A 12,731-nucleotide genomic window follows, 5' to 3' on the forward strand; every position below is an offset into this window, starting at 1 on the left:
CATAGCGCTAAGACTGTCATAAGCTTATTATAAAGTATGGGAGTTACGATCATCCTAGCGCTACAATCGCTTTGTGGAACAGGGCCCTGGTGTGCCCAAGGGATGCAACTCTGCACAGCGAATTGCAGCGCCTAAGACGACTGGGCCACCCTTGCCCCCCTTTTCAACTTGAGTACCTGTATTTCTTGAAAGATTGTTATTTACTGATGAGTGAGTGGGATTACTTTTACGCCGAATTTAGAAATATTCTAGCAATACCATGGCGAAGGACACCAGAAATGGGCTTGACACTTTGTACCCATGTGGGAATCGAACCCGGGCCTTTGGCGTTACGAGCTAACGCTCTAACCACTAGGCTACCCCACCACCCTTATTTACTGATCAAATACAGGTATCAAACATACATGAACTCAACTGCACTGACTACTGCAGAAACAGGTGCTTGTTAATTACGCATGTATCTCAACTGTGTGACTTTATGAAATATGTTACACATTTTATCATGTTTATGTAACTAAGTTATTGCCACAAACTATCATCAAGTCTCTTAAATGAAAATTTCAACAGAAAAAAACCAGTTGTTAAATTATCTTAATAAAACATCATGAAAAGAACCCTGAGACTGTCTTCACTTTCAGAAACTGCAGTAAGCTAGACTTGCCACCTTATATGATCATAATCATAGACTTGCATGGGCTGTATTGGACATATTTGTTTCAGGGCATATACAGTAAATGTTTATAACGAACACCTAATAGCGAACTGAGTGAGTGAGTGAGTGAGTTGGGTTTAACGCCGCTTTTAACATTATTCCAGTTATATCACGGCGTGTCAGCTTAATGTGGGAGGAAAGCCAGAAATGATGCAGGTCTCAGACATTTACCACTTCGTTGAAACCCACGAGCACGGGTATGGTGCTGACAAACCTAGAAACATAATCGGGGTGAACCGGGATTCGAACCCACAATCATAGGTTTCTGGCGTGTCCAGGGACGCAACTCTGCACAGCGAATCGCGGCGCCTTAGACGACTGGGCCACCCGTGCCCCCTGGTCCAGTGGAGTAAAACTACTTTTAAATACCCACAGAAAGGTATCACTACCCAATGTGAATGATAACAAGGAAGTAAATACTCAATAACTCAAAAGATAATCTGGAGCTCTTATTTATGATTTTACTTTCAAAACTGATGTTATCAGTTTTATGAGGAAGGAAGCCTCTTGTCAGTATCTACCAAATAACCCTGTCAAGTCCACCAGCGTTACGCAATAACAGATACACGAACCTTCATCCATGAAAACATTTCATGAAAATAATTGTAATTGTCTATTTTTTTCCAAATGTACTTTTTCTCCTCTGTAGAAACAACGAAACTAGACTTGGTTTAGTTTCATCTAGACATGCCTTGGCTTTTAGTAAAACATATTTTTGAAGTCATGGCCCAGGACTACTTAAAAGTGTCAACTGCTTGTTGTATACTTGGCTCATGCTACCATCAAAAAGAGACTGATGATGATGTGAATGAGTGAGTGAGTTGGGTTTAAGGCCGCTTTTAACAGTATTCCAGTTATATCATGGCGCGTCAGCCTAATGTGGGAGGAAAGCCCCAAGTGATGCAGGTCTCAGACGTTTACCATTTTGGTGAAACCCACGAGCACGGGTATGGTGCTGACAAACCAAGTAACATAATCCAGTCAAACTGGGATTCAAACCCACAATCATTGATTTCTGGCATGCCTAAGGGACGCGACTCACAGCGAATTGCGGCGCCTCAGACAATTGGGCCAACCGTGCCCCCCTGATGTGAATGAATTTAAAATATACAATATGGCATTCTTAATAGCATTTAATAGTCAGTTTTTAATATATATCACATGTCACCAGATACATACTTCTCTCATGCATATTGATTTTATCTACATGCCTATATTATGTTCTTTGATGCCTATTTACAAACAATAGGATGCAAGACATCTTGAGTTCTTAATCTCCATCCGGCCCCCATGCGACCCCTCATCTCATTGGTCTCAGCGCCAGACATACACAGACAGTGAGACCTTCTAAGAAACAAGGGGACATGCCGAGGAAAAGGAACTGAAAACAGTCGAGGAAAAATAACTGAAAACAGTCGGTGGAGGGAGAAAGCAAAGTTTTTCTCCACAACATTCATGGTCAACCTTTAGGAACGCCAACCAAAATGAACCAACCAAAATGAACGCAAAGAAATATCAGTTCAATTACATTTCTCCAGAGTCAAACATGTAAACCCAATATGACTCACTGTTTGACATTAAAATGTCATCCTAGAACAAAAGTTGTGCAAGAGGAGAAATGGCAGCAGCAGCAGCATCAGACAGTCACATCTGGATTGTGGAAGTTCTCCTGCTAGACACCCTCAACATCTAAAAAACACTCACATGATTCTCAAAAAATTATGTCGGAGTTCACTGAAAACAGCTGTTTCCTATTCACATGACTAGGGTCAAAGAGCAAATGCATAAAATTGACAAGCAGTCATCATCACAAGGATGAAATATATTCACAATATATACCATCCCAGTTATACCGTTTATATACAACTACTTATGAGGACACCATACTGCTTTCCTGAAACTAATTATGAAGACAACATCTACTGTCAGAAAAAAATTCTATTCATATAAAAACTGTCCAAAACCAAGGAGCTGAAACACAGGAAAGACTGCGTCAGGGTCAAAGGTCTGAGGTCACAGGAGGCGAAGTGAGACTGTGCAGTGATTACATCTCTGTGAATAAACCCCACCTCCTCCAGCACTGGGGCAGAGATCGGATTTCACAGAAGACCATCACCAGCTGCTGTAGGCAGATTAGCTTGCCCCACTGACTGAGTGCTGAGACACCACAGGGGCCTTATTATAGAAACCATGTTTGTTTACTTTGGTGGGGCTAGACAATGACATACCTGGCTGGAAATAACACTAATAGCTTTACACTAATCATGCTGATAATTGGTGTACTTTTGTCTTATCATTATCTGATGTAATTGGTTGGATTTGACTTGACAAGAAATATAAGTCTTATCTGACATAGACAATGTGATCTGTTTCCAAATCCAATTTATCAACATATGATAGCCTGATGACTTTTGTTGTGCTTAGATGAATTCGAAGTTTTTAAAGTCTGAAAAGAACCTTAAAATCATTCTGGTACTGATAAACATTATTACCTATGAGGTCCATGATTGTCGTAAGAGGCAACAAACAGGATTGGGTGGTCAGGCTCGCTGACTTTGTTGATGCATGTCATCGGTCCAAATTGCGTGGATCGATGCTCATGATATTAATCACTGGATTGTCTGGTCCAGACTCCATTATTTACAGACCGCCGTCATATACCATTTAATCCATTTGATGGTAGTGCTCACGGACTAGCAGCATTTGAGGGCTGTACTTCTGGACGAGTTCTCAAAGTTCCAATTTTACTAGATATTGATACTGAACAAAACTGACAGAAACATTTTAGTCGTGGTAAAAAAGAACTAGCCATAACAACTGAGGACGATTGAAATAAGGTTTACATGAGTCATCGGGGCTAGAGTAGACAAGAAAATAGAATTTCTCAGGCTGCTTCTAAGGGCACCATGACATGCAATGTACCAAGCCTGACCACATGATACACATGTAATTGCCTCTGGTCTGTCTCCCAGAAGATAGAGATTAACTAAAATTTAAAAAACAACTAAGTCTAGAATGATTTGGCGTGTCTAGATTGCATTGTTGTGGGCTCCATTTGGAATTTTCCTTTTTGTTTTGTAGATTAATATTCTTAAATAAGATAACTTATTTCCGGGACTAAAAGTTAGCCTAAGTTTTACCACAAAGTATAGAGTGCTGGAGGCCTATTCTAACCCAGGGCTTAACAGCGTTGGTTTGACAGATATATAGAGGCTAATATAGGTCAAAGTCCTCTGCTCAACCTTAGTAAATGCCCTGATCTTATGTTCGACCTGCAAACAATTTCCTTAGTAAATATACACAAGAGTCACCTTTACTCAATGCATAGTCTCTCAGCAAGTTTAAATTAGTAGTTAATTGAAGTAGGTTGTCAGTGCAATACTTGACAGCAGAAAACATCAATAAAATGCCACATAAACTGAACAACCGCATAAATAAGATCAAACAGCATGTGGTATCTTACACTGGAGTGTAACTAAGAAAATATTGCCTTAAACAATTAGATGACCTTTGGTAGGGCTTCAAATTTGATTTGAATATCTGTGGGCCAAGTGACACATTGCCTGTGAGTGAGTGAGTGAGTGAGTGAGTGAGTGAGTGAGTGAGTGAGTGAGTGAGTGAGTGAGTGAGTGAGTGAGTGAGTGAGTATGATTTTATGCCGCTTTTAGCAATATTCCAGCAATTGGGGGACACCAGAAATGGGCTTCACACATTGTACATGTCGGGAATCGAACCCGGGTCTTCGGCGTGACGAGCGAACGCTTTAACCACTAGGATACCCGACCGCCCCACATTGCCTGTGAACATCGGCCAGGTAGGACCAGGAGAAACATAGTGGGGGTCACCTTGCTTGCAAGTGTGGGTATGGGGTGGAGGGTGGGGCCTAGTACGTATGGCATGACAGAATTCACAAACCCCAGCCCTACAAGAACTATGCAGACATGCCCAGAAGCTGACCAACAGCCAAGCAAATATCAGTACAAATTCCAAATATTGGCATTACAAATTTCTGAATGCATGGTGTTAAAGCCTATGGCTTTGTAAGGAATACTTGTATTTCACTGATAACATCCCTAACAAAGACGAAGAAGCCTTAATATTTAGCTCTGCTCTTATGCAAGGTTAAAATACATTGTTGTTATACCTCTTAGTTTAAGAAAATAAGAACTGGTTTTTTTCTAATATCCCAATTTTGAAGAACAAAAACATTCTTTTCCCCAATTAACCTGCCATGGGCACTTTGTTTTGGAATTTTGATACTTCCCTGCTCTTTCTTACATCCTTCAACAGAGCTTCCTTGATCTTCAGACTATCTTTATTATTATACAATTTCAAGAAATATTAAACATTTAATTATGTCAATTGACAGAAATATACATGTATATTAAACTCTGGTTCTATTATTCATGTGTTACTGTAACAAAATATTACTGCATCACGTTATTACAAATATCTTCTCCAAAACAATAATTTCAACACTAATTTACTTAAATGAGCAATAGTTTTACAGAATAAACGAATAAATCCTATTGAGTGTTATGGTCGCTATGTAGATGACAAACTGCTCATGCCACAAAATATTGATCACCAGTGTTGGAAATTAAGGAGTCTTGGGCCCTGGGGTCCTTGAGGTTTGCTCCTATAGCATTGGTGAGTGAGTGAGTGAGTTGGGTTATACGCTGCTTGTAACAGTATTCCAGTTATATCACAGTGTGTTAGCTTAATGTGGGAGGAAAGCCCAATGTGATGCAGGTCTCAGACGTTTACCAATTCGGTGAAACCCACAAGCACGGGTATGGTGCTACAAACCTAGAAACATTATCAGGTATCGAACCCACAATCATAGGTTTCTGGTGTGCCCAAGGGACGCAACTCTGCACATTAAATCGCGACGACTGGGCCACCAGTGCCCCCTCCTACAGCATTGGAATCTAGGACCCCGTAAATGATGTTGTATGTGAGACAATGACAAGTAATACATGGTTTTCATGTTTAGTTGTGAACACTATCACTCACTCCTAGTGTCTGCAAGGTCAGCTGCTGAGCCTAGTGGTGTTGTGAGGACACCTGGCTTCCTGCACATCAGGGAATCATTTCATTATTAGCGAGCAAGCTGTTTCCTAGCATGGTGTATTACACGTATGACTGTGGTAGAGGCAATAGACCTATACATCCTGTTTCTAGTATGTATGCTATACATCTGCAGGATATATATCATATGTCACAACCACAATACAGTTTTAATCACAATTCTCACCCGCATCTTTCTGACCTAAGACAGGAACTGTGCTTGAGACAAATAACATTCGGACATATTTATGACTGTCAACTTTTGATGACATCTGTGTATCTCTAGGAAATTTGAATAATACTTTAAGGACATTTTGGAGGAAAATCTGTAATGAACCACTTGGCAGTGTTCATATAAATTCTTCCTTCCTGTCACTTAGTGTCAGCGATGACATCAAACAGGATGGGTAAATGTTTCTGAAAATTACCTAGTTTTGATTTTAACATATATACCAGTAACAAAAAATATTGTTAAGCTTTTACAAAAAAAAATGTTCTAAGGACTGGCTACATATTTTGCCAAATTTCTTTATGTGCAAATCGTCATCAAATTATGTTCAATCAATCTCTTGTCAATGTCAGTCTGACTTATCTTCAGTTGTCGTGATAATAAACAATCATTGAGTAAAATATACATAATATCCTAACTTAAGTGAGGATTCCGGAAGGGATGCTGTTGAACACAGGAATATAATAATCATGTACAATTTGAAGAAGAACATGACTCAATCCAGAGCTCCAGATACCTTTTTGAGTAATTGAGTGTTTACTCTAGGGTTTCTATTTTAATTGGGTTATTACATTATTTATGGGTAACCATGGTAACCAATATTTTTTCACTCATCTATTCATCACTCTATTGGGTATTTCCCAAAACTAGTGAACATTTTAAGATTTAAAAAAATATAAAATAATGTTTCAGATGTATGTAACTGTTCTAAATAAATAGGCTTGACCCGGAAAGTAAATTAGCTTGTAATTGTGTTTCGGAAACCAGCTCCTTTGTATGCAGCTAAAAAAGCTTCATTGGGAATTTACGCGAGCTGTTTTTATACATTTGAGTTTTTCATTTAATGCATGCGTTTCTGTAGGCAAGTTAATTGAAAGTAATTGGGTTTTGAACATTTGGAGGGGTATTTTACACAAATACGCTGCTTATCTGTAGCTCTGTCAATCATTGCCATGATTATTTTGCAATTGTTTTCTGAAAAACTTAACTAACCTGTATAGTGATAACATAACCCCCCACCCCTAAAAAGCTGAAATTCTACCAGTGCTTAGTAAATCTTTAACATCAGACAAAACTGACTTCGGCTAGCAGACTTGTCCAGATTGCTAACCCTGTAGTTTTAAACTAACAAACTCTAAGGTTCCTCCAAAATCTTGTTATTTTACATATACCACTAGTTTGAAATGAGCTGTGGACTAGATTTCATTGATGGCCTCCAGATTGAAAAGATGCTCACTGCCCACTGTGTCACTGTAGGGCATCACTATACACATCACCTGGATACACCCACCTTGCATTTGTTTAGACATCACCTGGATACACCCACCTTGCATTTTTTACACATCACCTGGATACACCCACCTTGCATTTTTTTACACATCACCTGGATACACCCACCTTGCATTTTTTACACATCACCTGGATACACCCACCTTGCATTTTTTACACATCACCTGGATACACCCACCTTGCATTTTTTACACATCACCTGGATACACCCACCTTGCATTTTTTACACATCACCTGGATACACCCACCTTGCATTTTTTCACACATCACCTAGATACACCCACCTTGCATTTTTTTACACATCACCTGGATACACCCACCTTGCATTTTGTATTCATCACCTGGATACACCCACCTTGCATTTTTTACACATCACCTGGATACACCCACCTTGCATTTTTTTACACATCACCTGGATACACCCACCTTGCATTTTCTTACACATCACCTGGATACACCCACCTTGCATTTTCTTACACATCACCTGGATACACCCACCTTGCATTTTTTTACACATCACCTGGATACACCCACCTTGCATTTTTTTACACATCACCTGGATACACCCACCTTGCATTTTTTTACACATCGCCTGGATACACCCACCTTGCATTTTGTATTCATCACCTGGATACACCCACCTTGCATTTTTTTACACATCGCCTTGATACACCCACCTTGCATTTTTTTACACATCACCTGGATACACCCACCTTGCAATTTACAGGGTACAAAGTTAATCCTGCTCATAAGCCAAAACAAACCTCCATGAAGACAGGTGTTGATATCTACAGGTGTAATACTCGCAATAAACATCCTGACTGGCAGTACCCTTACACTCGTTAGCTGCTACTTGGCCTAGCCATTACATAACTGCAATTTGCAGATCCATGTAATTGAATAGTCTTAACAGTGTAATTAAGAGAGGTGAGGTTACAGTTCTATCAATCAAGTAATTCATTTGGACTAGCCACATAACAAAACATGCAATATTATTGAGTTTATGAAATATGTGTGGAATCCCTAATCTGGTCAAAACAAGCCTGTTGAATCAATTATATGAAACTTGTCATGTGCCCTGTTACAATTAAAAGAGTTTACTTTAGCATTCAAATTTGTTTTATAATGAATCACTCTTTATGAAAAAATATTGAAGGTCTCAGGCCTATAGTACGGCTTGTATGGATAGTGAAATGTACATTTTCTATAAAAGAGTATTTCAATATTTCATTGCATGACACGCATATGCTATAAACATGTTTTAGTACATTAATATTTTCAGTAGACATCAATTTGAGAAATTTATATATATTTGGTGTTCTGTACATTTAAGGACACAAGTGTTCTCTACGCAAATGTTCTAATTCTGGACACAAAGAAAAAAATTATATTATTTTCAATTTTGTATGTGTGGCAAGTTAACATACTCTCAATTCTGAAGGCTAAGAGAAAAACATCTTATTTACAGCGTTAGAAATTGGCACTAGTCCTGTAGTCCTTGCCAAACTGCCCAATGGTTAAGGTATCATAAGGACTGGTAGAAATTTGCCCTTTTTAAGGGTTTTGCTGTATGCTATCATTATAAGGACTAGTGGACTAAAAATGTTAGTTTCTACCGCTGTATTCATGAAAAGGATTTTCTAACTTTAGGGAGAAGTGATTTCCAAAGATATTCATCAGTTTTAAATTGGGACTTGAACACTACATAGTATTTATATTTTGGTGATAATAGAAGTATCTCATTCCATTTCTGAATATACGTATCCTTCAGTCTTTGAGTGAACATTTAAACAAATGGATCAGGATATTCTATGTTTTGACTTTGCCATACATACCCCAAACCTAGTTCATTTAACAATTTTCTTGATAGAAGATATCCATTCTACATAACCGCCTCTCACCTCTAAATATATATGAGTCATGCTGACCCATGCAATGATACTATGCGAACTACAATTGTGGAAGTCATGATAGTCACTGCGACAAAATTCACACATAATTTAGCATGTTGCATAAGTTCAATTATTTCTGATTTCATGAGTTTCTATATGAATTTCTAATAAATCAGTCACCAGGTGCATTCATATCCATGCACAATTCATATTCCCACAAAAATATTCTGGTATCAGATGTGATGCAGATGTCCTGATAATCATGATAATGGGTGACATTTGAAGAGGGTCAAATTTCAAGGGAATCCCAAAATTGAAAAATCCCGATCGAAGTACAGTTGTAAAATGCACATACAATATTTTATATATTTTACTGTGTACAAGCATGCCATAGTTGACAATCAGAATCATATGCAGTTTTCCTGGTCAGTAGTTTAAATAACATTATCAGGATTGAAAAGAAAAAAATCCTTATCTTTTTCAGGTGGGTTTGTCATTGAATTAACTGCAGATAATCTTTACCTCATGAGTGTGCTTGTATTGCCATGGCAACTGTTGGGAGTTACCTACGATGGAATTACCCAAGGCATTTCTCCAAAATTAAATTAATCATATGATGTAATTGAATAATCAGTGAATGGAGTCGGTGAGTGAGTGAGTTTATTTCAATGCTGCTTTGAACAGTATTCCAGTTAAACTTACATCATAACGTTTCAGCTTAAGGAAAGTCCGAAGTGATGGAGGTCTCAGACGTTAACCACACTGGTGAAACCCACGAGCACGGGTATGGTGCTGACAAACCTAGACACATAAGGCAACTGTGCACAGTGAAATCGTGGCGTCTTAGATGACTGGGACACCAGTGTCCCCGAGAATGGAGTGAACACGCTAGGGCCAATATGATACTGACTTTTGAGACATGTCACCAGTGTTTTTCTGACCCCCCTGACAACCAGTATAGGAACTGCGAAAGTCTTTGTTGATACCATTCATAATACTTCACAATGCATTGTCACTACAGTGGACGCAATTACAATTATAACACAACTGCTTTTATGTAGAAACAGCAACTCAGTTACTGCCATTACAACTTACATTACATTATTTGATAGTTTCAATTTGACTACATATATCATTGGAGAAAATGCTCCAGAAATTGAGTTGGCGTCCTTGTATGCAGTACCATTAACATAGTTACGAATACCGTATTCGACGTAATAAGCTCCCTGCTCTAATAAGCTAATAGCTAATATATTGGCTAGTGAACAATCCCAATGAGCACCTCTTCCGATTGATCAATGTACACAAGACTTATTTATTTGCGTATACTACGTACTTCTGTGTTATATGCACCGTTAATTATGGGCTATTAAATTCTGGAAAAATATATCTGTATAAAAAAATATAATGTATGTTTCAACTCTGTTTTTTCCGACCAAAATGATGTTCTAATAAGAACCCCCTATTTCTAATTTTGAGAGCGCCCTGGGCGCTTATTACGTTGAATACGGTAACTGTGAATAGTTCAATGAGAGGTGAAGAAGATGACAACCATCGTATCTATGCACTTATCTGCATCCAAGAATGTACTCAACTGCCTGCATGTCCAGTCAAATATCAAAGTTCACACAAGCACATCGGATGATAATATATGTGCACACCTCAATGCATTCCTTATACAACATAATTATTATCATAAATGATATGTGGTGGAGTTGTTGACAGATCATGCAAACATAGATACCAGCCATGCTAGATTCTGTGAAACAATAGATTTTCTTAATTATTGTCTGATTGACCATATACAGACCATGGAAATGAACTTAATGGACCACATTCCATGAATATTTGCATCTTACACAGAGTGGAACAGCTTCTTATAGATTTAGTAGGCCTAGTGTTAGTTAACTGGTTAGCATAATACAATAAAGGCTATATTGACGACAAATATAAACAGTTATGATCTATATCAACAAAATGAGCAACTGCACAGACTATTTTGCTGTCACTACCTATACAAGGAACACACGAACGTCAGAACATGGTCCGCGACTGTCAGACGTTGATTGTTATGACTGTCATTGAGTTCTGACACTTTTCAACATTGAAGTGATTCATATTGACGTTTCGCAATAAAGCTATATTTTCACCAACATCATACAAGTATACAGCATGTTCACTTGTCAGATAATGCGTTGATATAGGTTATAAATGTCAATATTAATAATTCAATAATTCATACACACGATGTTTTGTAATATCACGAAATGGGGAGTATCCCAAGGATCAGATGTGTACAAATGAGAGACTTGCCACCTCAACGGGACAGGTTTACACGAACTATACCTTGTAAAAAATATCCTCCCGTGACAGTTATGACATAGTTTCGACTGGGATGTGCCACAGTGATTCCATGGTGTCGTTTACTATCAGGAACACGATGAGCTTATACCCGGAAGGGATGTTTAGATTTCCAAACGAGGAACCTTATTTTGTCACAATATGGCGGACTTTCCTGCGCGTGCGCAGACGGAGGGGCACCTGTGGCAATCGAAACTCTCATACTTGACCTTGCTTATCTCGTTACAAATTAACGATAACACAAAACATACATGACATACGCAATAAACATAAAAGCATAAGCGAAGTATTCCGAATGCAAGGGAAAAGGACATGTTAACGTGTTCTTATTTCGTAATTTCTATGTTCCACTCCATTGCACATAAAACTATATATAGGTAAATATGAACGTCACATTGACTGTCCACACAACATGCGTACATCATTGTAATAACGCATGACATTGTGTCGTTACGTTGTTGCACTTCCCTCTAAACTAAACTGAAAAATAAAACGAAAACTGCATGTCATTTGTTTGGAAAATAAAATACACTGTTAGTATTCGTAAAAAAATCTTTGTTTGTAAAATTTATTCAGTCTTTTTTTTAGTATATATTTTTTTTAATAAATTCCCTTGTACAGACGTAGAAGGTATAGATGAGTTTTCTACATACAATTTATGTTTACAAGATCCTACGATAATGTGTATTTTGTTTGTTTCTTGTTTTTTAGCGCCGCACTCAGCAATATTCCAGTTAAATGACGGCGGTAATGTGTAATTGGTCCATGTGTTACAGTAGCTAGGGGATTAGATACGTTTCAACAGGACTTGACTAATATCAAATATCTGAAATGAAAAGATTTGTGTGTGTGTGTGTGTGTGTGTGAGTGTGTGTGTGTGTGTGTGTGTGTGTGTGTGTGTGCTAAATCGTCTTTGATATTGTAGACTTGTTGGTAGTATTCGGATTTGTTTGTTTCATGGTCTGTGGGAGAGTCTACGGCAGGATTTGCCGATGGACAAGTGTAATACATGCTCAGGACTCGCCCACTCGCCCGAAGCAATCTACCCATCGTGCATGTATCTTTTGGGAGAGTTAGACACATTACATGTTCTGGCGTTGTGTTCGGGCCAACGAGATATGAGATAATCGGAAGGGACCAATCAGACTGTATGTTCACTATTTAACCTAAATAGGTT

General features: G+C 38.3%; 1 protein-coding gene across 4 annotated transcripts in view; it reads right to left on the minus strand.

Moving 5' to 3' along the window:
- Positions 1-11,726, minus strand: part of LOC124131046 (WAS/WASL-interacting protein family member 1-like) — a 55,940-nt gene extending 44,214 nt beyond the window's left edge. For all 4 annotated transcript variants that reach the window (XR_007219479.1, XR_007219477.1, XM_046494124.2 and 1 more), the window contains exon 1: positions 11,540-11,726. The gene's annotated coding sequence lies outside the window, so the exon portion shown is untranslated. The remainder of the gene's footprint in view (positions 1-11,539) is intronic.
- Between the last annotated feature and the right edge of the window lie 1,005 nt (positions 11,727-12,731).

The sequence above is a fragment of the Haliotis rufescens genome, unplaced genomic scaffold, assembly GCF_023055435.1.
Source record: "Haliotis rufescens isolate VD_foot unplaced genomic scaffold, xgHalRufe1.0.p SCAF_10, whole genome shotgun sequence".
In the NCBI taxonomy this organism is placed as follows: Eukaryota; Metazoa; Mollusca; class Gastropoda; order Lepetellida; family Haliotidae; genus Haliotis; species Haliotis rufescens.